The 27,767-nt window shown below is 37.4% G+C and overlaps 1 protein-coding gene across 2 annotated transcripts in view; it reads right to left on the reverse strand.

Moving 5' to 3' along the window:
* LOC124947620 (teneurin-a) overlaps positions 1 to 27,487 on the reverse strand; it is a 487,449-nt gene extending 459,962 nt beyond the window's left edge. For both annotated transcript variants that reach the window (XM_047490033.1, XM_047490032.1), the window contains exon 1: positions 26,328 to 27,487. The gene's annotated coding sequence lies outside the window, so the exon portion shown is untranslated. The remainder of the gene's footprint in view (positions 1 to 26,327) is intronic.
* Positions 27,488 to 27,767: the final 280 nt, after the last annotated feature.

Consider the following 27,767-nt stretch of genomic DNA (forward strand, 5'->3'; position numbering starts at 1 on the left):
AGTGGGAGTGAACGTGGGAGAAAGAGAAACCGAGGAATCCCTCATTCCATTAGAAACGAAAATTCCTCGGAAATGCTTCGATTTCAGATAGGACTTTCTCGTCTCGTGCATGTGCCGGATATATCGCGTGCTTGGTAGTATCGTTCCACTTGACCGAGGCTACGAAAAGAGATGCTTTCGTAGCGCAAGAGGAGGACCTTCTTTGGAAAGAGGTAACACCGATGGTATCCAGAGAAAGAGAGAAAGAGAGAAAAAGAGAGAGAGAGAGACAGAGGAAGGGAGAGAGAGAGACAGAGGAAGGGAGAGAGAGAGAGAGAGAAGAAGAAAACAGACGAGCGCACTCAGCAAGGGATACCGAGCTGTCTCTGATCTGACACGGCAGGATTACCTTCCAGAGAGAGGAAAAACGCGTACGGCCTTCCAGAAAAGAATGAATGGAAAGAACAGAGTATCCTCTCTTTCTCCCTCTTTTTCTTGGTGTGGGACTGAAGTGAAGAAGAAAACAAAAAACAAAGAAAAGAGAACGTACGATGGCCTGTTTTCCCACAGGTTTTCTGCCTTGCTTTTCCTATTTCCAAGATATCTACTACTTTTTCTTGGTGAAACAAACGATACCAATCGTTTCATATTCCTCATCGTGTTTTTTTTTTTTTTTTTTATCGATAAATGATATCTGTTTTCCTTGACCTTTTTTATAATAAAAAATTGAACAACATTCGGAGTAATCGGAAAATGTCCAAAGTTGGGACAAATCGCAAAACCGAATTTCACGTAGAACGAGTTTGATTAAATCCACTCGCTACGCGTTACCGCGACCAATTAACTCCTCATTATGTTATTTTCATCAATTTTACGCTTGTGCAGGCACTTAGATTAATGGTGCTCTGGCTGGTTGCGGCAACTCACATATATATATATATATATATATATATATATATATATATATATATATATATATGTAGTATGTATGTAGGTATGTACCCTGAACGAATTAAAACAAAAAAAAACGAGGTTCCGGCAATTTACACTCGGATTTACGATTCTCGTATCGTAGCCTTTTATACGACCCACCAGCACCACGCGAGTTCATATACGTGCGTACGTATGAAAATAGCGGTCGAGCTTTTCTACTCTTTCTCTCTCTCTCTCTCTCTTTCTCTCTCTCTTTCTACCATCGTATACGTCGACTTTATTTGGTCTCGTATTTTCGAAAAATGTAGAACGCAGTAGGAAATTGCATAGGGATTCTACATGAAATTAGTCAGAATATTATTACGTATGTGCTTATGCGCTATTCATATTATGTATATAGTAATATATAATATGTGAATCTAATAAAAAGAAACAATCATCAGTTTTAATTGATAAAAAATTTAAAAAATAAAAATCTATCTAGAAATTTTCATATTTTATAAAAATTGAATTATGAAATAATCTAATCGGATTGAAGTTCGAATATATTACAAAGGTTTCATAAAATTTCTATAGTAAATTTAAGTTTTCACAGCAAATTCATTCATTAATGAATTTTAATAAATACATAGGAGATTTATGGAATTCCATGTATCTATATACCACGAAGAAAAGACCGTATAAATGCACAATTAATGAATGGATTTTGGATTTGGCGGTGCTTCGTTGGACTAGTATGACGAATACGGTCGTATTAGCAAATCGTCAGATGCCTTTTGTTGTCGAGTACTATTCTACAATATCTCTCTTCCTCTACCACTCTCTCTTTCTCTCTCTATCTCTCTCTCTCTCTCTCTCTCTCTCTCTTTTACAAAAGAATTTGAGAGAGCAGCCACGCGATTCTATTCGCCGCAACAAGCTTTAATCTGCTTAGTCGCATTCCGACCGCGTGGGAAACTACGCTCGTGTAACTAGATCGCGAAATCTAGTATGTCCTCCCTAAAATCGAGGCCGTGTTCCTGTCCCAGTGAAGTATGGCACTCTGTCCGCCCACGATATGTCAACGGAGCCACGAATACGGATTTAAACACGGTTGGCATCGCGCTCACTTGCAACGCCGTGTCTTCTTTTCCTCTTTCTTTTTATTCTGTGTGTCTATATTCTTTTTTTTCCCTCTTTTTTCTTTTTTTATCTCCGACCCTTTACCCTTCGTGAAGAGAAAATCGTTGTAACTTTGCACCCTCTTAAACTCCGACTAACGAGGATATATATCTTAACGGTGATAACACAAAGATAGTTGCCTTTTAATCGAGTAAAAGGAACTCGTCTCGTGTGAGAAATTCGAGACGAGACGAGACAAGACGAGACTAGACTTAGACAAGACTTTGTCCGATGATTGATATATCAACGTAGGAAATATAAATATTCTAGACACTTCTCTCATATATCTTTTTTTTATAGAAACTAAATGAAACAAGAAATCAGCAATTCTCGATTCTTCTCTAATAAAAAGGAAGAGAAAATTACATGTGTATATCTTTATTTATTAGGTGTATATATAGATATTTGTTTTAAATAAGGTTATCGGGTCTTATCCCGATAACGTATAGTAGTATATACAAGTACGTATTTCATTGGCAGAACGAGGCCGCGTTGATAGGGTAACAGATGCCCTGGTAGATACACGATAAACGTACACACTCACTCACTTCTCAGAAAGGCTGTCACGAAAACACGGCGACCGATAAAAGACCGACTTACTGATCTTGACGATCCACTGCGTCCTCTCCCACAATATTTAAATTTACCGACATATCCTCGATTCGATATCCATCATATCCCGACGTTATTTCTTTTGCTTTTTCGATTAAACAAAAAAAAAAAAAACAGAAAAAAGAATGTTTCGTGCTTGTTCCATGGAGAACTTTAAATAATGTCAAAATTTCGTTGGATCGTTCGTTCGTTCATTCGTTCGTTTGTTCCTTCGTTTATTTATTCGTTCGTTCATTCGTTCGTTTGTTCCTTCGTTTATTCATTCGTTCGTTCATTCGTTCATTGATTCGACTAACAGAAAAAGAGAAAGACGACGATGATGACGACAAGCTTTTCTCAACGACTAATTCGATGCCATCTCGAAAAAGAGAGCACACGGTGAGTCGAACAGTGAGGTCGATAAAGGTTCACCGTGCTAACTGGATCAAGGATGTGTATCACAGAAAAGTAGGATAGCTCGTTTCGGTAGTAGTACTTTACTCCGATCCTTTTCTCGTCATCATCCACCAACACATACATACACAGAGGAATACGCATACATATACGTATTCATTCGAACCCTCCTTCCCCTATCTATCCACCTACCTTTGGCGCTCACCGAAAACGGTGGACTTTAGCTCTCTTCTTTCCATCCTAATCTTTCTCAACCTGCTTCGGTGTATTTCGCTCGATTGCAGTTTTTACCGGGGCAAAACCACGTTGTTGGCAAGGTAGGAACAGCGTAATACCGGATACGGCTTATCCGAATGCTGATAGAGCCCAAGAGGGAATCCTCCGTAAGCACGCCGGTAGTAGGCTTACCGCGACTTACGGGCTGCCTTTTCCTCCGCAACCATACTCTTCGCCACCCCTCTTCACTCTGCTATACCAGCAACATCTACCTCCTATTTTGCCCCTCCCTCAAACGGTAAATTCGAAAGCGGAAAAATGTTTTTCCAGATTACAAAACGACAAGAAAGAAGAAGAGGTAGAGGATGCCTTGCATCGTAGAAAACGATCGTATATACCTTCCCTCATCCTCCTTCTTGCTTTCTACTTCCCTTCTTAATCCATCACCGACTAAACGCTTCCATTCCTTTCCTCTCTCCCTCTCTCTCTCTCTATCTCTATCTCTCTCTCTCTCTCTCTCTCCTTCTCTTTCTTTTCCCTTCTCTTCTCATTCGAGGTAAGAAGAGGTCAAGGAGAGCAAAGCCGAGTTTTCCCTCGAGTCTTCGCGCTCTACACTCGGTGCGAAATTTATTAAACCTACCCCCACTACTAACGTCAGGTGGCGAGGCAAATATTCAAATAAATATCTTAGATGCTCGTGTAGGAAGATAGAGAAAAAGAAAGAGAGAGAAAGAGAGAGAGAGAGAGAGAGAGAGAGGACAAGAGAGGAAGAGAGAGAGAGAGAGCGAGAGGAAAAGCTTTACGTTACTTATCTTTTTCTCTTTATCTCTATAAAGGCAACGTCTAAAAGGGTTAATAACTATCTAGAATATACGAATACTGATCAAAGTAGATCTCCCTCCACGATTTATTATTCAAGGACGTTCTCGTTATTCACTGTCGGAACGGTAGGTACAGTAAGAGGAATGGTTAAAAGGCAAAAGAAACGACATAAAATCCACGGTAACGTTTTCCCCTTTTCTTCCTCCCTCCCTCTTGCTCTCTCTCTCTCTCTCTCTCTCTCTCTCTCTCTTTCTCTTTTTCTCTTTTACTCTTTCTCATAGGGAAGGACATATTGAACGCATTGCGCCCATAACGATCGCCATTCAACTTCCGGACAAATTACCGCTTTTTCAATTATCTCCCTGTTCCCTGAGCAAGTCGAGATCCACGAGTCCGGAAAGTTCCACTTCGAAGGGAAGGGAAAAAAGAAATAGAGGATCGAAAGGATAGTTCCTTTTGCAGAGAAGATACGCTAGAGTTTAAACTTCGGTAGAAATAATTCTTAAAACGTGGGAAAGAGAAGTGAAGATGTAGTATTTTCTTCTCGTTAAAGTTGCATCGGCTACTGCTTCCAAAGCATACGTTGTCAAAAAGACAGACGAGGACACTCGATACCAGCGACGCTAGCAAAGTGAGATGTAGAGAGAGAGAGAGAGAGACAGAGAGAGAGAGAGAGAGACAGAGAGAGAGAGAGAGAGAGAGAGAGAGAACGAGTGAGAGCAGTGAAGCCGAAAGTAGGTGGAGGAAAAGGAGGAAGAGAAGGGGGAGAGAGGAAACTCAAACGACGTTGCCACCAACGTACGTGTGGTATACGTCTTCCCTCGAATTCATCGTTCCTCGTGGACAAGATTAATGACCGGAAGGAATATGGGTCGCGTGAATTCACACTCGATAAAATTTGCAGCCCGTCTCGTTCTACCATTTATACGTAATGTTCTCTCTCTCTCTCTCTCTCTCTCTCTCCCTCTCTTTCTCTTTCTCTCTCTCTCTTCCTCTTATTCTCTCTGAAAATATAACTTGCCTTCACCACCCACATCCGTTTAGTATAGCTACAACCATCCCTTCATTTGCACCGGTAAATACGTGTATTGGAGATATGTTATGTCTTATGTGCTATATCCTCTCTCTCTCTCTCTCTCTCTCTCTCTCTCTCTCTCTCAATCTCTCTCTTTGCCGCTCTATTTCGATCTCTCGACCCTTCGTCCATTCCATTTCGTTGAACAAATCGATGAGACTGGTCTCGACTCGAGGAAATCGCAAATCCAAAAACACCTTCCTCTCCTTTAAGATATCGACCATCCCCAAGCCATGTTCTCAGATTTGTGGAACGTCGAGACGATAGGAAATTCCGTGCTGGAATTCGAAGAACGCGATACCCTGGCCTTACCTTTCTTGCTCGTTCTCTCACTTTCTCCCTTCTTCTCTCTCTTTCTCTTATTTTCTTTCTCATCTTCTTCCTTTTTATTCGTTTCTTGCGCATACGATGTGCCTTCGTAATTTCGTGTTACGAATTTATACGAAGATATCTCGAGTAGAAAAGCTAAGAGAAGACGCGTGCAATGTTAGACATTAGTCTAAAGTCGAAGGTAGAAAGCTTTTCCTTCGTAATCGTAGAATGACGTCATGCGTAAACGATGTTGTTCGAAGGATTTAGCCGAACGGTCGAGCACTTCGTAGAGTTAAATGACAATTCTAGGAAAATAGTTTTCCACCTTATTCCGCGAGAGTCGTGAGACTTCTCTCCTGAGGCCTTCGAGATATATCTTCGAGTTATAATACCGTTTTCCGTATCCCCTTGAGTGAAGTTTCCAACGGGACGTAGAAACGCTTCGTATACTTCAGCTTCTTCGCAATATATATATATATATATATATATATATATATATATATACATATATATAATAAAGAGAGAGAGAGAGAGAGAGAGAGAGAGAAAGTCTTAAAGTGACGTGCTTGAGCTCATTATAGTCACGCATAGAGAATAATGTTATTGTTGAAAAGGGAACTCCATTGTTACGATTACTAATAGGAAAGAAAAAGAGAACTATTGTTGTTATCATCTTTTCGAAAATGATTCTGAAAATAAAGATTCAACTCGAATAAATACGCTTCAATGAATCGAAACGTGTATATTTGTTGCAAAAATGACGACATTATATATTTCTCTTTTTTTATAATTAAATTTTATGTTACTAAACTACGATACAAAAGTAAATAACAAAAAGAAAATAAATTGTCTACAAAATTATAAAAAACATGATAGTAAACGTTTGTTAATGTAACGATTCGATTCTTCCATTAACCGACAAAGATATCGTCTGTATGTTTATGCGGATAATACTAACGCCAGCAGCTCTCTGTCAATCCACCGTTTGTGAAAGACTCGAACATCGAACAAAAGAAATCGTTTTGCGAGAGCCCCGATAACGGACAAAGGACTCTAGGAATAGGACAGATATCGGTTGGATGGCTACAGTACGAACTCTTGTCCGTTGTCCATGACAATCCAAGTGTAATTATACATAGAGGAGAGTAATTGGCATGGCTGGAACACATCCGTCACAACGGTCCGTCGTTTTTTCTTTTTGAAACTCGTCAAAAACATCAAAGATATTTTTTTTTTTCAAACTTTTTGAAACGAAAAATCACAAATAAATGCATTTTATTTTTTCATCTTCGATATAAATTTGATTTAGATCATAATAAATGTTTCGAAATATCGAAAACATTAGATAAATCATTTATATATGTATTTGAAAACATTCGAAAAATTTTCGATCATTTCTATTACATAATTATCTATTTCCATTCCGAATATTTCATATTTACAATCATCGGTAATTCTTGTTCCTTTTTCGAGCATCAACAATCGCATATTCCAATGTTCACGGAGAAGCGAGTTTCACATGAGAGAGGTCGGATTAATATAATTTATTAAAATTCTCTTACGCCGAGATGGCCGCTAATTAAAACTGAGAGATTTGCATCGATTATAATGTAGCGCTAATTAAAAGAGACTTATCCTGGCATTGCATTAAAATGTAAATCAAATCTCTCCGGGGGTCATGTGCGTCCTGCTGCTCACTCGAACCAATCTACAAACGGAATGGGACTTGATGGTTTCACAATGCGCTCGGCACACCGCTCGAATTGGCTTTGCTTTTATTAAAATCGACAACGATATCGACGGAGAAACGTTCGATCGAAAACAACGAATGGAGAAAGTAAAACCATAAATAAAACGAATAATCGATTTTACCAAAGTTATAACCTTGTATTATAATTATACATTAATACAAAAATATACTGTTGAATACTCCATTGAATTTACACAAACTACAATTTAATAATTTTGATTGGAAATTTTCAATTCGCACTCGTTGATCTTCCTCGTGATTATAAGAAAAATTTATAAAAGCAAGTAGAATTTATCATCTACCATTTACATTTAATCAAACTCAACAACTATTAGAAACGAATGAAATCCTATGTAAAGAGTTTAGATTTTCGTTATCGTCTTGTATCGCCCGTTGATCATACGAAATACGAAAAGTTCATTTCTCACTGATAAACGCAAAGCTATGTTTAGAGGTATAAACTATACTCTGCGACGGCGTTTGCATTTATGGCGAAAAGCTATATTTTATCAAGAATATTTGCAGTTTCTGAGTAGTCGCAGACATGTTCCACGAAGCTTGCGAATCCCAAGCTTACGCTGTTAATTCTAGCAGAATAAACTTTTGCAAAATCGGTACGGAACTCAACCTTAAACCAGACTTAAGTTCCATCACGCTCGGACGAGCTTACTGCAAGCTACAAGCTCCCGCTGCTCTACCAGTGCTGCCGTTGGGAAGAAGATACTGAAAGAGCAGAGAAGAGAAGAGAACAGAAAGAGAAGAAGCAAGAGAGAGATGGGAATAACTCGAATAGAATAGAAAGAGAAAAAGAGTGTTCGCAAAAAGATATAATCCCGCTGTCTCGGAAAGTTAAGTAGACTCAAGTAAAATCATATCTGGCACCTTTACCCAACGAACGAACGAACGAACGAACGAACGAACGAACGAACGAACGAACGAACGAACGAACGAACGAACGAACGAACGAACGAACGAACGAACGAACGAACGAACGAACGAACGAACGAACGAACGAACGAACGAACGAACGAACGAACGAACGAACGAACGAACGAACGAACGAACGAACGAACGAACGAACGAACGAACGAACGAACGAACGAACGAACGAACGAACGAACGAACGAACGAACGAACGAACGAACGAACGAACGAACGAACGAACGAACGAACGAACGAACGAACGAACGAACGAACGAACGAACGAACGAACGAACGAACGAACGAACGAACGAACGAACGAACGAACGAACGAACGAACGAACGAACGAACGAACGAACGAACGAACGAACGAACGAACGAACGAACGAACGAACGAACGAACGAACGAACGAACGAACGAACGAACGAACGAACGAACGAACGAACGAACGAACGAACGAACGAACGAACGAACGAACGAACGAACGAACGAACGAACGAACGAACGAACGAACGAACGAACGAACGAACGAACGAACGAACGAACGAACGAACGAACGAACGAACGAACGAACGAACGAACGAACGAACGAACGAACGAACGAACGAACGAACGAACGAACGAACGAACGAACGAACGAACGAACGAACGAACGAACGAACGAACGAACGAACGAACGAACGAACGAACGAACGAACGAACGAACGAACGAACGAACGAACGAACGAACGAACGAACGAACGAACGAACGAACGAGCGAACGAACGAACGAACGAACGAACGAACGAACGAACGAACGAACGAACGAACGAACGAACGAACGAACGAACGAACGAACGAACGAACGAACGAACGAACGAACGAACGAACGAACGAACGAACGAACGAACGAACGAACGAACGAACGAACGAACGAACGAACGAACGAACGAACGAACGAACGAACGAACGAACGAACGAACGAACGAACGAACGAACGAACGAACGAACGAACGAACGAACGAACGAACGAACGAACGAACGAACGAACGAACGAACGAACGAACGAACGAACGAACGAACGAACGAACGAACGAACGAACGAACGAACGAACGAACGAACGAACGAACGAACGAACGAACGAACGAACGAACGAACGAACGAACGAACGAACGAACGAACGAACGAACGAACGAACGAACGAACGAACGAACGAACGAACGAACGAACGAACGAACGAACGAACGAACGAACGAACGAACGAACGAACGAACGAACGAACGAACGAACGAACGAACGAACGAACGAACGAACGAACGAACGAACGAACGAACGAACGAACGAACGAACGAACGAACGAACGAACGAACGAACGAACGAACGAACGAACGAACGAACGAACGAACGAACGAACGAACGAACGAACGAACGAACGAACGAACGAACGAACGAACGAACGAACGAACGAACGAACGAACGAACGAACGAACGAACGAACGAACGAACGAACGAACGAACGAACGAACGAACGAACGAACGAACGAACGAACGAACGAACGAACGAACGAACGAACGAACGAACGAACGAACGAACGAACGAACGAACGAACGAACGAACGAACGAACGAACGAACGAACGAACGAACGAACGAACGAACGAACGAACGAACGAACGAACGAACTATTATACTAAGAGATTCCCGGCGGTGTGTGAACGAAATTACAGAGACAATTGCATACAGCTAAACTTACGATCTTCCTATACGAATGTCGTTATCAGACGTTCCGTACATCCAACGAACAAAGTTTCTCTCGGTACTAAAGTAAAGTCCTCCTTTCGTTTTGTAATCTCTTTCCTAACATCCAACACCTCTTATCCTCTACTAGTGTTAATTCAATAAAAATGAAAAATTTTGCATCAAAAGAAAAAAATTATTTGTCTCCATCAAAATTTTAAGTGATTGCAAACAAACATCATTCGCTTTTATTCAATGCACATTCTCTAGAACATACGTACATATGAGTGTGTGTCTGTATATGTATATATATATATATATATATATATATATATATATATATATATATATCTGCTGATATGTATTTTATTATATTTTGGCTAACATTATTAACCTTCAAGACTCCATGAACACGATGAAATATGAATTAAAAGATATTTTATGCTCATTGAATTCGTATTGATAATTTTTACAACTTTTATTAAGTCTAAAAATATCGATTTCACTAAAAACAAATTATGACATTCGTATCTTCAGAACAGCGCCCTCTATGAAATAGTTGCAAATAATATAATAATTTTTCATCAGAAAATCTGGCCATTTTAGTTTGAAATATTCTTTTATGAAATCAGAGATAATTGGCTATATCGATTACACTGGGTATATCAGTCGGTAAATGAAGACATTTTATCGAATTAGAAGAAAAAGGAAAGAAGAAAGAAGCAAGAATAAAAGAAGAAAAATGCAAAGAAATTATCAGAGATTGGAAGCTGGCTATGAATCGTTTCCAAACAAGCAACTACGTTATTTGTTCTAGCTACCGACAACGGAAGGGGAACGGCTGAAAAATAGCGTCAGTGATTGATCCGGCGAGCTAGCTCCAGCAGCTCGTCTGCGTCCAAGCGTCGTTTCGTAATTATGCAAATCCGCTTTTCTGCTGGAGCATCACATACATTTTTCTACGGGTTGAACCGAGCGAGAAGAGAAGAGGAAAGGGGAAAGGGGAGGTGGGATATGTTTTCATAGTCGATGCTCCTTCTCTCGATAGACATTTTCAAAACTCTTTTTCTCTCATTCTTTTTCCTTTTTTTGTCTATAACACGTTCGACCATAATGAACATCATGTATGTGTTGATGCAATAACTTTTAACACATAACTCTCTCTATTTCTTTCTCTCTTAACGTTTGAAACAAATATCGTTCATCAACGAGAGCCAACACAGACTTTGCTTTCTGTTCATAAAACCATCGAATTTTCAAATAAATAGATTGGATAGAGAGAAAAACAAAGAGAGAGAGAGAGAGAGAGAGAGAGAGAAAGAAAGCTACTAGCTTTTCGATAGAATTATATGTCCTCTCGAACGATCGCTTTCACGCTCGAGAACTTTGATAAGATTAATCAGGAAAGTCGTATCCACGGGGGAGGAAACGGAAAATGAATGTTAGTTTTATCGCGATGTTCCTCAACTTACGCGTGTACGTACAAACGATATAATCTCGTGAAAGTTTTACGATTCGAAAGTAGTTAGTAGAACGAATTATTGAGAAATTCTCTAATTTTTTTTTCTTTCTTTCTTATACATACATATATATATATATATATATAAATACATATATATATATATATTATTTAGATCTAGATATAAGTATATCTCGATGAAAGGAAGTAAAATGTGGTTAGTATTTTATCATAGTATCGTATAATCCATAGAAGCCGTGAGCGGATGTTACGTTGTAACTCTGAAATTTCCAAAGACGTCCAGGGGGAGCCGCCGTTAATGTCGGTAATACGAAGCTAACATTTAACTAGGTAGGGTCGCAACTCAATTTGTCGGTGCAACCTTTGCCTCAACGAAGCGTTACGGATACCGAAGGCTGCTCGATATACCCGTAGAGAGAGAAAGAGAGAGATAGAGGAGAGAGAGAAAGAAAGAGAGAGAGAGAGAGAGAGAGAGAGAGAGAGAGAGAGAAAGAGAAAGAGAGAAAGTGAAAGAGAGAGAGAGAGAGAGAAAGAGAGAGAGAGAGTGTGTGTGAAAGAGAAAGAGAGTGAGTCAAAAGAGAGAGAGAGAGAGAGAGCTTTGAGTCAACTTTGAACCACGCATCGATGGTTAATTAATGGATAATTGCGAGTGCGCACGCAACCCTTTAACACCCCACTAGTGACCCTTAACGCTTTCTAGTGTGGCCCTTTCTTCGCTACGTTTACCACTCGCTATATATCGACTTCGCATAAGTAGAAATCGATATTATCGTTATTATGGCTACAATTCCAGCCCACTTACAACCTTACGAATTTCCGTGAACGCTTATTAATTATTCCTCGCGACCTACAGTTCTTGTCTCCTCGTCATCGACGTTATCGTAAGCGTTACGTTCGCTCGCTTATGTAACATATTCCCATTCCGACGCAACAGTTGTCCTTGATTTAATTTCATCGTGTAAAACGACCAATTGAAATTATCGACAAAATCTGTGAGAAATGAATTTTTTTTTATGCAATATAATATTATATCATATACCTAACAACACACTTCCCTAGTTTTCCATAACTTCATACGAAAATTTTCATTGAACCTAAAAGTTGTTATTATATTACCGTAACAAAACAGTTAATTATCGGTTCATGGTACATTCTAACGCTTATTAAAACTGTATCGAAACACGAAATGGTTTCGGAGTTAGACGATTACGATTAAAATAAACGCTAATTAATTTAATGAATTAATTATTGCAGGAAAATTCGTTGTCCTATGAAACTGTAATCCGTTTACTATTATCTACCTAATACTACCTTGCAAAAGTCTATATTGACATTTAATATAAATCAACGATCAATCTCTGATGGTCCATTGATACTACTAAAAGTTACTATGACTACATGTAGTCGTTCATGTTTTCGAAAAAATTTCATGGTAGATAAGCCGCCGATAGGTAATTCGTGCCCGATAATTCAAGGACATAAATCGTGCGATAAAGGAAGAACGAACGAATGAAGGTAGCTACGCGTGTTCGTTTTAACGCGTTGCGATAGAGAGCCTATATTTTCGCTCGACCTAATCCATTGCGGAATGACTAGTGCATAGCCTTCGGCTGGCAATGGTATAACCTTTGGATGGGTCTGGATGCGTGGTGCGATATAAAGGCCTGTTATTTACGGTACGGTTTATATATCATCGGAATATAATGGAAAATGGGTGCAGCGTTAGATGCAGTAACACGTAACTCGGCCGCGTATAGATTCTTTCCGTTCTCCCTTTCTCTCTCTCTCTCTCTCTCTTTCTCTTTCTCTTTCTATCACTCTTTGGCTCTCACCCAAAACGTTCTCTCTCTCTCACCCTCTCCCTCTCTCTCTCTCTCTCTCTCTCTTACGCCGTTTCAACGTTCGTTTTTCGTGGCGCACCTGCGCGAGTCTACCTTTGTAATTATCTAAACGCTGTAACTAGCAGCTCGTCCATGCATTTTACTCGACGAACGATACTAGTTTTCCCGCAACAAAGAAATCGTTTATTGTTACCTCGAAAAGATTGACTTCAATTTCCATATACGAAAGAAGATTTGCATAAATGCGATGGGAATTTTATGAGATTTATCGTATAGTTACTTACTAGAAAATAATAAAATTCTTGTTATATATGTACCGCATATTCACATGATCATAAAGTCTAGTAGTATGATATACTTATGGTCGGACGATCGTCAGTAGTTACGGCCAGCTACATCCATTAAACTCGTGTCTATATGAAATTGTACGATATATAAGATCAATTAGTCTAATAGAAACAAATATATATCGTTTGTTAAAAGAACATATTCGCTAATAATATGATTATCTATATATATCTTTAATAAAAAAGTAAAAGTTCTTAAATTTTAGCAAACAAATATGAAGATATCTTTTCGTCATAAAGAGCGAAGTAACGAAGCGACGAAGAGTTTGATATTCGTCGAGGTTAAAGGCACATTTTGATCTGTAGAAAATCGTTTTGGCGGTCTTTTTGTTGGAGTGAAGGACGTAGAAAAAGATGAGAGAAAGAGACGTTGCTCGAGTTTGCCGAATAGAGCTCAACCCTCTTACTCCTTTTGCCTTCATTTGGGAAGATTTTTCTCACGGAAAACTTCAAAGGGCTCGATTTCCACGCGGAGTCCGCTAAGAGGAGACAAGTTTTATGGAGACTGCGCCCTTACTTTCTTTTCTCTAGGCACATATACACACACGTACTCTTTCCATCTCTCTTTCTTTTTTCATCACATATGCAGGTAGGTACATCTCGATGCGGTGTATAAATATGTTCATATACTACGGTATATACGCGGTCGACGACATCGTTACTGGGACGACAAAGGTACATTCGAGCTCGCATTTTGTCTCTTTTACGCTAAAAACGACTGAGAGATAGAGAGATAGATAGATAGAGAGAGAAAGGGAGAGAGAGAGAGAGAGAGAGAGAGAAGGCTTAGGTACTCGTATGCACTCACTAATACTACTACTACTACTATATCTCTTGCTTCTGCGACCTTAGATGGCTCTCTTCCCTCGTCACCAACGAAGAACAGTGCTCGGAAATACTCGGGAAACAAGAAAGATGGAAAGTACGAAGGTCTCGTCGAAATTGAGAGGAAAGGAGAATGGAGAATGTCGAGAAAGCGGTCGAACCTCGAGAGAAAGAAAAAGAAAGGAGAGAAAAAGGGAACAGGAAAGTGGGCAGAGACCACGGATTGTTACGAAGGCGGGTTTTACGAGGTCCCAGTGGACAGGAAACTAAGGAAAAGGGGGACACGTCGCTTCTCCACGAAAGGGGGAAAAGCGTTATCTTGCCGTGTGTGACTCGAATAACGAGAGAGTGTGAGAGAGAGAGAGAGAGAGAGAGAGGAAGAGAGAGAAGGGAGGAGAAATAGTGGATTGAACTACCTCCCCGTACAACGACGACGTCTTATCGTGACAACGCTAATGCGATTCCTGTTTTGCGATTCCGGCTTAAAGCAAGGATTTCGTGTCCGTCATACGTTCCTCGTCCTCGATAGAGTTAACGCCATCGTCGATGTGCACCAACTTACCGCGATAGACCTATCTAACCGATAGATTTATTTTACTTTGATTTACTGGATAAGCGTAAAGAGTACGATCTATGTGCTGGAAGTAACAAGAACGGAGTGTAAATTATGAGATCTATCTTTCGTGACTGAGTTCATGACGAATAAATGAATAAGAATTAATTAATCGATGCTCATATGATAAAATAGAAATTTCTTAAAGTTATTTTGATTATACTTATTGAGAAAAAGATAATCGTTTTTTTTTTTTCTTTTTGTTTTATTCGCATATAATCCAGAATAACGTAATTAAAAATTGATATATTATATTTCGACTGACAGTCCAATTTGATATATTAATGGATATTTTTACTGATAAATGTTTTCAATCGAGACTTTCGTCTATTCTATCTCCTAATATCTATTTAAAAAAATATTATCAATGGACAAAAATTATATTAATTTCCACAATAAAAGTGAATTAAAATGTTTACTTTACTCAAATTCGGGCGTTGTAATAACGCTAAGCGAAGGTACTCATTCTCCTCCTTCCCCTCCTGTTACTTCTACTCCTACTCCTACTCCTCCTCCAAACATAACCATTTGCGTATATCTCGCAAACAATGTTTGTCGTCAAACATTACTGGATAACGAGTCCCTATCTTTGGTAAGCTTTGTAAACCAATGGAGAGCTTATTCTCCATTGGGATATCATTTGTGTTTCTAACTAATCATACTACACGGTTTATCGAATGAGAAAAGTCAAAGTTAAAATAAAATCTTTAGTATTCTGTCATCGTTAAATTTCGTTTTTCTTTCTATACCTTCAATGAAACACAATCGCAAGAATGATTTCCTTCGACAATCCATATCTCATATCCTTTTATTAGCCTGTATACACCGTAATTTCCAAGGAGATTGGTTAAATTATGAGTTTACTTAAACCGAGAAAGTACAAGTACCTTCTTTTCATTCTAAGTTTTATCGATCCTTCGCGTTCCATTTTCATTATATCAGTAACGGGCCGCCTTTGAGAACAACAAGCCATGAGTACCTTTGTAAAGAAGAAGGTCCATTCAATGGGCAGGACTTAATTAAACGATAATTGGTCCGGTAGTCGGTCGACCATGAAAGATGTATCGAAGATTTTACGTCATAGAAAAAAATTCTTTAAAACGGCTAAAAATTGATTATCACTATCTATTAAACATTGTATCCTAATTTATATATTATTATTACTATTATTATTATTATTATTATTATTATTATTATTATTATTATTATTATTATTCATATTATTATTAAAATGATTAGAAATATATATGTACATGTATATATGATATGTGTAACAACGAAATAAAAGAAAAGTGAAAGTTTTGATTTTCACATATTTCAATAATTTGAGCTCATATAACGAAGATATACACATAAATTGCACAAATACACGAAGAGATTAGTGACATTTCGCAAGGACGACGTTACGCGAATAACGCGCTAGTTTTCCGACTATGCAATCGCGAGTAAATGATAATGGCTCGTCGAGATGACGGCAACACAGCATCCAATGGATTATAGCGGTCCACGAGCCAACGACCGAGTTATCTCGTATAATACAGGTATTTGTCGATAATGTAACGCGATGCCATCTTTGTTAGGGCGCGAAGCGTTGCGTACATACGTCGAATTCGTATCGTAATATCGATTATTCCTCGTTTTAACGCGAATATTTTCCAAATAGAAAGATTTCTTTTGCTAGCATCGTTATAAAATATACACCGAGTTATTGGACTCGTTAACAAAATGTTACGTAAATATATAGGATGTACATATATATATATATATATATATATATATATATATATATATACTATATACAGATAAGTTGAACATAAAACAAGACGGACTCAAATAATGAAACGAAACGAAACGAACGACGAATCATAAAGGACGATTTTAACCGCGCAACGCAGTGATTATAGCGTTTACGTTTAATCTGCAGGAAAATCAATGGTTAGCCGGTAATTACTAGGATCAGTTGCACATTGGTTTGGTAGTCAACACGACACGAGCCGATTCGTATAAATAAGCCCCTAATGCCGATACAAATGTATCGTACGACCAATCGGAGAGAGCCAAAATTACAATCCAATTTGTACGTCCGCATGGCGACCGAACGTTCTTCATGATCCTACCGGACTACACATTGTTATGTCTGTTTACGTCCGATCTGCTTTTTTTCACCATTCGTTCGTACACCATTCATTTCGCCAATGATCGTCGATATTTATCATTGCGAATAACAACAACAACAACAACAACAACAACAACAACAACGACAACAACGACAACAACAACCCAAATAATGTAGAGAACTTGCATTGACTATGCCTATGTAAAGTTAGAACTTCGATTTCGTGTAAAACGAATTTTATTTTTTTATAATTAAAGAATTAATTTAAATTTAAAAAAAAAGGAAATATTCTCATCGATAATTCGACAATCTCTTCTTTATATTCTTTTGAATAAATTCGTACAAAAATATGTAATCCTCAGTTGTTTTTAATATTACCAAAAATAGGGTCACGAATTTAATACAAATCTCGAGTCACAATTTGGAGTATACGAAAAGTATAATCGACAAAAGTTTCAACAAATTTTTTCCAAACGTATGCGAGCATAACAACGACGAGATATTCGTTCGTACAAAGGGTTTAACGGGGAAACCTCAAAATTAACGAGCGTACTATTGTTCGAGTATTAGTACAAATATCTGCGGTTGTTTCTAGTTCAGGCTTCGCAGTCAAAGCTTTCATGTAGTAAGCGGAGTACATCTACGAGGTCGTTCTAGACATGAGCGAGCCGAGATCGAACTGACAAAGCCAAGCCTTGTACATCCGTATTATCCCGTTGGACGGAGAGTAGTAGTGTATGTACCTATGCTTTTCTCCTTCGTACTTATACATATACATATACATGCATACATAAGTATATAAGTCTTTATCCACATACATATCTATACGATTCTAGCATGCGTGCGAACACTCGATAGGCGGTCTCATTATAAAATAGACCGTTTCTTCGATCCATCTATTGATCTCCATTGTCTCGTAAATTCGAGTAGTCTCAACGTTAAAAAAAAATTTTAATCATCATTGTGGTTCTTACAAAAGCGTATGTTGTATATGTAATATTATATACATATGATATATTATAATATATTATAATATGATTAAAATAAGAGTGTATGGTGTTAGAGAGATATAGAGACATACTTTAGAGTAATATTTCGAAAAAAATATTATAGAAATAACTATTTCATTCTAGAAAGAAATATTATACTTTCGAGCATTAACGAGAACCAAGCGGAATAACCGGCAGAACGAGGGTAAAATTGCCGATGCCATCTTCGTGCGACCATCAGCACCAACCGACTTCCAGCACTTTAGTTATTCGCGAATTACACCGCACGCTAGACCAAGTAGAAAAGTTGGCTGCACTGATTGCTCGCGACGTGCACTGCAACAAATTCTACGAAGAAGAAGAAGAAGAAGAAGAAGAAGAAGAAAAAGAAGAAGAAGAAGAAAAAGAAGACCGTCGTGGTTGTCGTCGTCAATGTGGTGGAAAGAGGTCAAAGTTTAAGACGACGAAAAATTTTCGTTAAGGTTTGTCGTAGAAGATTTCGTAAAGGTTGATGATGGTGTTAGTGATTCGAACGTAAAAATGTGATAACGATAGACAGCTTCTCTAAGGTATAGAAAAAAAAAGAAACAAGAAAAAAAAGAAACAAGAAAAACAAAAAAAGGCGAAGAAAACCGGGCGAAGAAAATGAACCAAAAACTGTTCAACTTTTATGGCGGATGCAAAACGGCGGTTGGCTTATCGCACGAGTGTTTGTATGGTGTGATCTATCCTCGTGAAAGTCGGAACCTCCACCTCTCTTGGCCTACATACCGAGAGTTATGACCGGAGCCGTTGCACTGTGTCATACAACCGCGTGAGATCTTCGCGTGGAACGTACATATATAAGAAAATACATAGGAACATCACCCTCCACGAGAATTGACGGAAAACACGATGAGAAATGTCTCTTTGCTTCTGTTTTTCATTTAGTAACGAATAATTTATTATCTAAAATTCTGTATAGATATTTAATATTTAATAATATGAAATAAATGGTAATTTGTTGTCCATCGAAATAAGGATAAACATCTTAACCGTATTCTTCTACGTTGCTTATCACATACTATATAAGGAAGGATATATATATATATATATATATATATATATATATATATATATATATATATATATATAAATATATATATATTCTCTCTTTTTCTCTCTTGCGATGCTTTAAACGAGATACTGCAAGGTAGTAAATTTTCTTTCTTATCGATGCATCGACCCGAACTCCAACGAAAAATTTATCCAAAAGAAAAAGAGAGAGAGAGAGAGAGAGAGAGAAAGCTCCGTCTCTCCTAGTAACACAATATGCAAATTATAAAAACTTTAATTTCTCTCTAGCCGAGTCTAGCCGGTGAAGAACAAAAAAAAGGAAAAAGAAAAAAGAAAGATTGAGAGGAACACGTACTCATGGAAGCGCGAACTTACCGAGATAACATCCAGGCTCTTATCGATTTATAATTTACATTTAATTCCGTCGAGTAGTACTGCACCCTATGTAAAAACGTTTTCCACATTCTCACGAATAAAAGGACGTGTTGTTAAAAGCAGTCGAAAGATGTAAGAGTGATTACGCCTTGCTAAATCTCATCGAGCGTTGAAACATTTCCTGAAAAAATCTTGCAAATTTGATCCATGCCTTTCTATAAAATATAATCTATGTGAAGATCGTACACACGATCTATCTTAGCCAATTATAACGATTATATTATTAAAGACTACTCTATCGGTTTCGTTGTTACATTTATAAACAGTTTGATTATTTTATAAATAAATGAACGTCTTCGTTATCGTTTATATTATTATATGAAAACGATTTTCAATTAAAAATTTCTATGTAATGATTATATATTATCCAATAAAAAACTAACTTGTTGTAACCTTAGAATATTAAAATTATCTTGTATTATCGATATATAATATATGGTATTAATAAACAAATACACTATTACTTAATTGATTACGTAGTAGAAAAAATAAATATAAAACGATCCGAATTATAAATTAATTAAATGGACGAGCTCGTACTTAGATGGTAATGATGTTGGCTCTTCGGTATCCAACAAAAGACGGACTTGTTATAATCTTTGAAAGTCACTCGAGGTTTCAAGAGCGTTATTGTTTATATCACTTCCAAGAAACCATCCGAAGTTGTAATCTATGAAAATCGCTCGAGACCTCAAGAACGGTATTGTTTATATCATTGATATTATATAATATCACTTTCCTGAAGCGGAGTATCGAATGAAAAATCTTTTTACGTATGCATATATGTATATCCATATATGTATCTATACGTACATATATATATTATATCACGATCGAATATTATTATGATATAATATATTATTGTATATTACAAAAATATTATACGTGAATAAATAGTAATTAATTTGGTAAATATACGTAGTTAATATAAATATGATGATCAAGGATTGAAATGAGTAAGGTACATTTTTAAATGATTTGAAAATTATTATTTACATAAAATTGCTATATTTTTTTTTTTTTAAGTACGGAATAAATTGAAAAATTATCGAAATCATGTTTTTTAGAAATTTTCTTATCACACGATACCTTTCGATATTTTCTTGTCATATCGATGATAGTCATAACTTCGATTAGCTCGTAGACGATAAAAGTAATTTCAGTACTTAACAAATAGCTTAGCCTTTACGACGCGTTTACCTTATCGCACATTTATTGCCGACGCGACGCGCGTAACGCGCGCCCACGAGCGAACATGCCTTTGGCCAAATCGATAAGAGAGAATGTTAGAGATATTAAAGCTTCCTACTCTCTTGCAGCCTTACAAAATTTATGATAATTCAAGGTTAACCTTTAAGCTTACATAAAAGCTATTATACTCATTTCATTGTCTTGAGCATAAACTAATACAAAATAATAATAATAATTTTCATAAATCAACGATTGAAAAACGGAAGAATAACTGGTTACGTCAATAATATTATACTGAAATTTCATAAATTATGAATTTGAACGTGAACTGGCTATTATTAATTACGAGTTAATTATTAAAATTATTAGTAGACCATTACAACGAAATAGTGTATATACATTATAAACTGAAGAGTATTATATTACCTTTAATTAATATCTTCATCGATTTTTATCAGATTGAATACATTAAACGAAGATCAAAGCTTACGATCGTAAAAGATAGATGAAAGGAAGAATAATATCGTAAAAAATTCATACTTTGCATTAAGAAAGAAAGAAAAAAAAAAAGAAAAAAAATAATGTAGAAAGTTTTTCAGAAATTAATAAAAGATTTATGTAGTTCGATGATCAACCAATAATATTATCTTTTACAATATAGCTAAGGCACATAATCTCTAGGCATTTCGATCGGTCTTGAAGAGGTGACGGTGATATTGTGTCCTTCAACTACCCACCGTTCTATGTAGAGATCACACCAACATAGTAGATGAGAATGTTACAGGAGTTAGGAGGTAAGAGAAGGGATATACCGGATAACACCAGGGGTAACAAATAACGCGCGTACTTATCTGAGCCATGCACTTTTCACTGACAAGGGTATATGATTTATTACGCTACAAGCTTGTTACAATGAGTCCAGGACGTGTTAAACTGACCACGTTCATCATTAAAATTAATGGGTATTGGATACTAGCCTGAGTTGGCGAAGAGAAAGACAAAGAGAGACAGAGAGACAGCACCAAACGAGGAAAGAAGAGAGAAAGAGAGAGAGAGAGAGAGAGAGAGAGAGAGAGAGAGAGAGTGTTAGTGATAAATCAGATACGGTTGGTCGAACTTTCCAAAGATAACTAAATTTGGATTTACCTGAAAAATTTCTCAAATTTAACGCGTTCTTCACATTCCTTGATAAAAGAAATCGAAGATATTACAACGTCGTTCAAAGTAAGGTATTCATCAGTGAAATATTATGAGATAGGAAGTTGAACCATTAGAAGTCGATTAGTCATGAACTAAGAGAAGAAGAAGAAGAAGACGAAGACGACGATGAAAGAGTTAAAGTATCGAGTTCTCGATTTGTGTAAAACACGCAAAGACTTGGTGAAAGATTTCTTATTGAAAATGATACGCAAGGAACACGAAAAGTATTTATCGATCAACGTCACGCGAAGGTATGGACTACGGGAATAATATAAAGGTAAGTTGCCAGTAAAGGTGCTAGTAGCTTACGTCAATCGTATGTGTATGTTGTACGTGTTACGTTCATCCGACGGTGTTTAACGTTTATTATCGCGAAATTGTTCCGGTAGGAGTACCCATTGTACCGTTGAATGTGAAACGTGTTAAACTAACCGCTAACACCCATTAAAATTAATGGGTATTGAATAGTGGAGACGGCCGGCAATATGAGATATATGCTAAAAGCAAAATGAAGTGCTTCTCCTACTTGGTATTTCAGAAGAAATTGACGACGAACAATAATGTGAAAAGAACAAACGCGATGATGTATCCTTTTAGCACAACGTTTGTTCTTATATTTAATTTCGTTGAAAAAGGATATTATATAAGTATTATCGCATTAACGATAATCGAATGAATATATATAATAATTAAGAAATCAAAGTAAAACGTTCGATATGGTTCAAGATATATATTTAAACTGTCGTACATGTTGTGTACATTGTTCGAGAAATTGATTACAAAGATACAATAATGTTAAAAAACAAATACGGTACGTCAATGTCCTAAGTAAATCGGAAGGAGGACATGGAGGAGACGTAAAGAAACTCGATCGGTCGATGCATCTAGCCAAACAAATCGTCTCCCTGCGATAGAAATTTATTGTTCAGTCTAGAAGTTCCTAATGCGATTCGAAGTGTACTTTAGAGTGTTTGTGATGATAGTAGTGTTTGCGTGCTGTGTTCTTCATCGACAAATGTATATCATTCGCTATGTTGAAAATGAGAGGGTAAAAAGTTGGTTAGGAAAAAAGGAAATAGATGATGAGGAGAGAAAGAGAGAAAAAGAAAAAAAGAATTCGATGAACGAGCTCGATCTCTTTCTCGATCGAGTTCCAAGAATTAGTGTGCTAGTGGAAAAGGTGTCGGTCGATCGATCGCTTAAATTCGAATCCGAAATGCTGCTGAATTCTGTAGAAAGATTGTGGGAACCGTACAAAAAGAACGTATGTGAACGCACTCGGTCAACGTCAAAGACAGAAGAGAACTTTGGAGGAGTGGGAAAATCGTTCATTTCTCGTTCCTGATGATATATATATATATATATATATATATATATCATTCACATATATATGATATATATATATATACATATACAGTTGAATATGTACATATAAAAAAAATGGCCGATTATACAAAAGAAAATTTATCATTTTTTCACTATCACCCAAATTAAAATTTATTTGCAGCTCGTATCATAATAATTTCAAGATTATAAAATACTTTTTACATAACGAAATAACGTTAGAACCTCAAGAAAGTTGCTTCAACCCTTTAAAAATAAATTACTTTTAGTAAAGTTTCGTTAAAATCGTAAGTTCAGAGTTGAAAAACTTTTCTCTTTTCTAGTTTCTCCTACGCGCATTAAAATTTTATACAGTTGCCTTTCGACAATGCTTCTCGCCTACATATTTGCTTAGAATTCTCCTTCTTGATCGTATTCTAGGTGATATCCATGGTACGCGGATGTACAACGTATTCTCCACCAAAACGACAACAAGGTTTCCTCAAATTCCCTAGATGTCTGGGATAATTAACGGACATTTATACGGTATTCTCTCAATGATAATCTTCGTTTATATGTGTAACCATCTGTATATGTACATAGGACCGCATTCTAGAATATACGTATTCCAGCATATGCATATATACCACTTATAGTCTATATACATACATAGATATTTATAAAAGATGAATGACATAAAACGAACAAATTCTTTCCCTTTTTATTTCTTAACTGTATAAAGAAATAATAAAGATATAAAGCAGTTTAACAAGCTATTTCTATAGCATACTTCCAAACGTTAAATTATAATATTCATTTATACCTAATATCGTATAATATAAGATTATAACACGTTCATCTATTATTTGTAATCAATTTTTACACACGTATATAATATCTAAGTGTGAACCAAATTTGAAATTCAATAGGTTTCAATGTGAACCTTGCTATTTTATATAATATATGTGTCTGTGTGTGTGTGTGTGTTTCAGATGATCCGATGGAATCGGTATAGAATCTTTTTACGATTGCGGTCGAAAAGAGAGGTTCGTTGCATCGATCTTAGTCCAACGTTGAACGGTGTTCGATCCTCGTGTTCACGATCGAGACAGCTACGAAGAGATTTATATCGTTAAAAACCTGATCTGATTTGTGCGGAAGATTCGAAAGGTAACTTGTTTTTGTTCAGTCCTATATAAACGCTTGCTTTTTTACGAGACGTTACTTCCTGAGCGTCAAAAGCAGTACTAAGCTTTTAGAAAAATCCTCGACCTACAGAATAAGAAAGGAAAAAAGAACAAAAGTCTTTAATAGTTAAGAAAATAACTTATTTATCTACGATCTAAACAGAGAAAAACAACATGGGAAAATAAAATTCTTATAAAACTTAAGAAAATCAAAGAATTCTTAAGATCTTGAAAGGAAAGATATTCAATGCAATTAATGGTATTCTTCATTACATAGGTACTTCTAATTCAAGTACAAAGTAACTCGAGTTCCTTCAATGAGATTCCTTTCGGTACGTTCATTGCGAGCCCGTTCCTACTCCTTTAATACGATAACGGCTATTAGTCAAACATCCTTCGAGCGAACATTCTCTCTTTTTCTATTTTTTTGTTTTCCTATCCTTAGTCTCAAAGAATTTTATTAAAATTCTTCTTGAAATTAGCATAAAGTTTCGACCTTAGAGAAAAAAAAAATAAAATATCTCGTAAACATTTTCTTTTAATGTACTTATTGTACTCAAAAAAAGTTGAGCAAGTCGGTCATTCTTTATAAACAATGTTCTAAGATCTAAAAGAAGTCAGGATAAGAAGACAGGTTAGTAGTTAAAAAGCGAATTCTTCTTGGGTCGTTTGAAAAAGGAAAATAATATCGGATATAAATAAAATACAATTTAACGGTAAAAAGCAAAATGATTATGGATTATAATCGAAAAGAATACGACAAGGAACCCAAGAGGGGATACTAGAATACTGCGATAAACCTTTATAGAGCTTTATTATTTTCTACAAGGATATTGGCAATATCCTTTATTCCACGCTGCTGGTTTCGTGACGCCGACTTGACTTTCGCGGTTTCGACAATATAAAACTTCTTACCCGATAAAGCTTTACCTCGAACGATCCCTCATTTCAAGAATATACGCTTCCAGCTCAGCGCGTATTTCTACGAAAACGCTTTAAATATTCCACGAAGAAGATGCAATAAACATTATACGACGCGTATCGAGCGAAGAAAATGGTAAAGCAACGATGTAACCTGAGAGAGGGAAAGAAGAAGAGAGAGAGAGAGACACAGAGAGAAAGAGAGAGAGAGAGAGAGAGAGAGAGAGAAAGAGAGAGAGAGAGGAGAATGGATGATCCTATAAAAAAAAAGAAAAAAAGGGAAGCCAAGATGAAAACAAGTTACGTATCGTAAACAAAAAAAGTAGAACGTTAATAATCTTTAAAATTTTACAAAGAAAGTTAAGAATGTCTCTTTTATGAGATTTATCGAAGTAATTTTGAAGAAAATATAAAAAATATGAAGAAAGGGTTATTCCATGAACATGAAACAATGCTAACGGACGTATCCTCTCATTATGCTTTGTGGTAGACTTAGCATGAAAAGGTCACAAGAAGTAGGAGAAAGAGGAGGAAGAAGGATAGGTTGGGGGATGGTCCTCCGGTAAACCGCGTAATTCTCTTTAATTTCTCCCGAGGCACTATCTCGTCTTTTGGTAAGAGGAGCGTAAAACGAGAGTAGAAAGAAGGAGAGAGGTGAGTGTGAGAGGTAAGTAAGAGACGGTGGCTGGGATGGAAGAGCAGGGGGAGGGGGTGTTCGGTAATTCGAGATTTCTAAGATTGGAGGAGCGCAATTAACGCGGCGATCCGTTCTCTCTAATTAAATCCTCTGGGTTTCCGTAAGGGAAATGCGTAGTAAGAAGTCCAATAGATACTACAAATGTATATATATATATATATATATATATATATATATATATATACATATCTGTGTATAAATATACAACACTCACCTCAACTCGATGCCTTCGCTTCGTTTATCATTTATGCTGACGATGAGTTCGCGAGGCTGTATCGCCTTGTTGCTGGTGCACTTTGAGGAAGTCACTTTGCCGCACGAGCGTTCACCAAGAAGCACGAACGAGCGCGAGGCTCGAGACACACAGAATGAAAATAACAAAACCGACGGATAGAAGGTACTTTTTTCACGTTCCTCTTATATAGGAATATATAATATATATACATATATATATATATATATATATATATATTCGCGAATTTGTTAAAGCACGAATGACGATGACAAAGACGATGACGACCACAACGATTAAATTCACGAATTTTATTAGAGATCAAAGAAACTTCATTTCAAAGTTGCTCTGCTTTCTTTTCCGTCAGCTGATCACTCGTGTTTTCCTCCACTCTAAGTCGATATTCATATACAAATAATCTCTTCTTCCAAACGATATAACACGGGACTTAAATTAGCCAGCAGGATTCTCCAAATACTCGTTAGACATAAATAAATAAAGACAATAAGGAACTCACGCGAAGACAATGGAGAAGAAAACACGTTGCCGATAACGAGGACGATGACGACGACGACGACGACGACGACGACAATAACAATCAAGAACACGAAGAAGAACGGAGGACGTAAACACACTGGACACTCGAGGTCTCTTGACTGCTTTTGCTTCGACACGGTCGCGCGCGCACCACTTGCGGAGAGCTTGATAAACGCGCGCGGAGAGCAACAGTGCGCAAGCTGTGCTTTTTCCTGCAGCTTTGCGTCAACTTCTATATATCTTCCTATAGATATCTACGTTGTACTAGTGGCCAACGAGGACCCACCCTCTCCCTTTACACACACACACACACACACTCTCTCTCTCTCTCGCTCTCTCTTTCTCTCTATTTCTCTGTTTCTCTCTATCTCTCTCTTTCTCTCTCTCTTCCCCCTCTCTCTCTCTCTCTCTCGCTCTCTCTCTCTCTCTCTCTCTCTCTCTTTCTCTCTCTTTCTTTCTCTCCTTCTCCCTGTCTCCCTTTTTCCGTTTAATACGTACGTGCGTACATGAGTACGTACGTGCGTTGTGTTGCGTCTCCCGCGGTGCGTTTTCTCACGACAGCGACCACGGTGGAGCGGCCACGGTGGATCGCGACAAGTAACTGCCGAGAGAGCCGACCGACCCCGATTACCTCGAGTCTGCGCCCTGCCGACGCGTTTCTACTACACACCGGATATAAAATATAGACGACCACCACCCTCTAACCCTCACCACCATCACAACTCTCCCTTTTCGTCCCACCATCTCTTATATACACATCTACGCGTTCTACTCTTCTTCTACGCAGCGAAAACCATCCCTCCTCTCTCTTTCATCTCTTCTTCTTGTTTTCTCTGTCTCATTTTCTTTTACCTATCCAGCTTCTTCTTTCTTTCTTTCTTTCTT

This window comes from Vespa velutina, chromosome 3 (genome assembly GCF_912470025.1).
Source record: "Vespa velutina chromosome 3, iVesVel2.1, whole genome shotgun sequence".
Lineage (NCBI taxonomy): Eukaryota > Metazoa > Arthropoda > Insecta > Hymenoptera > Vespidae > Vespa > Vespa velutina.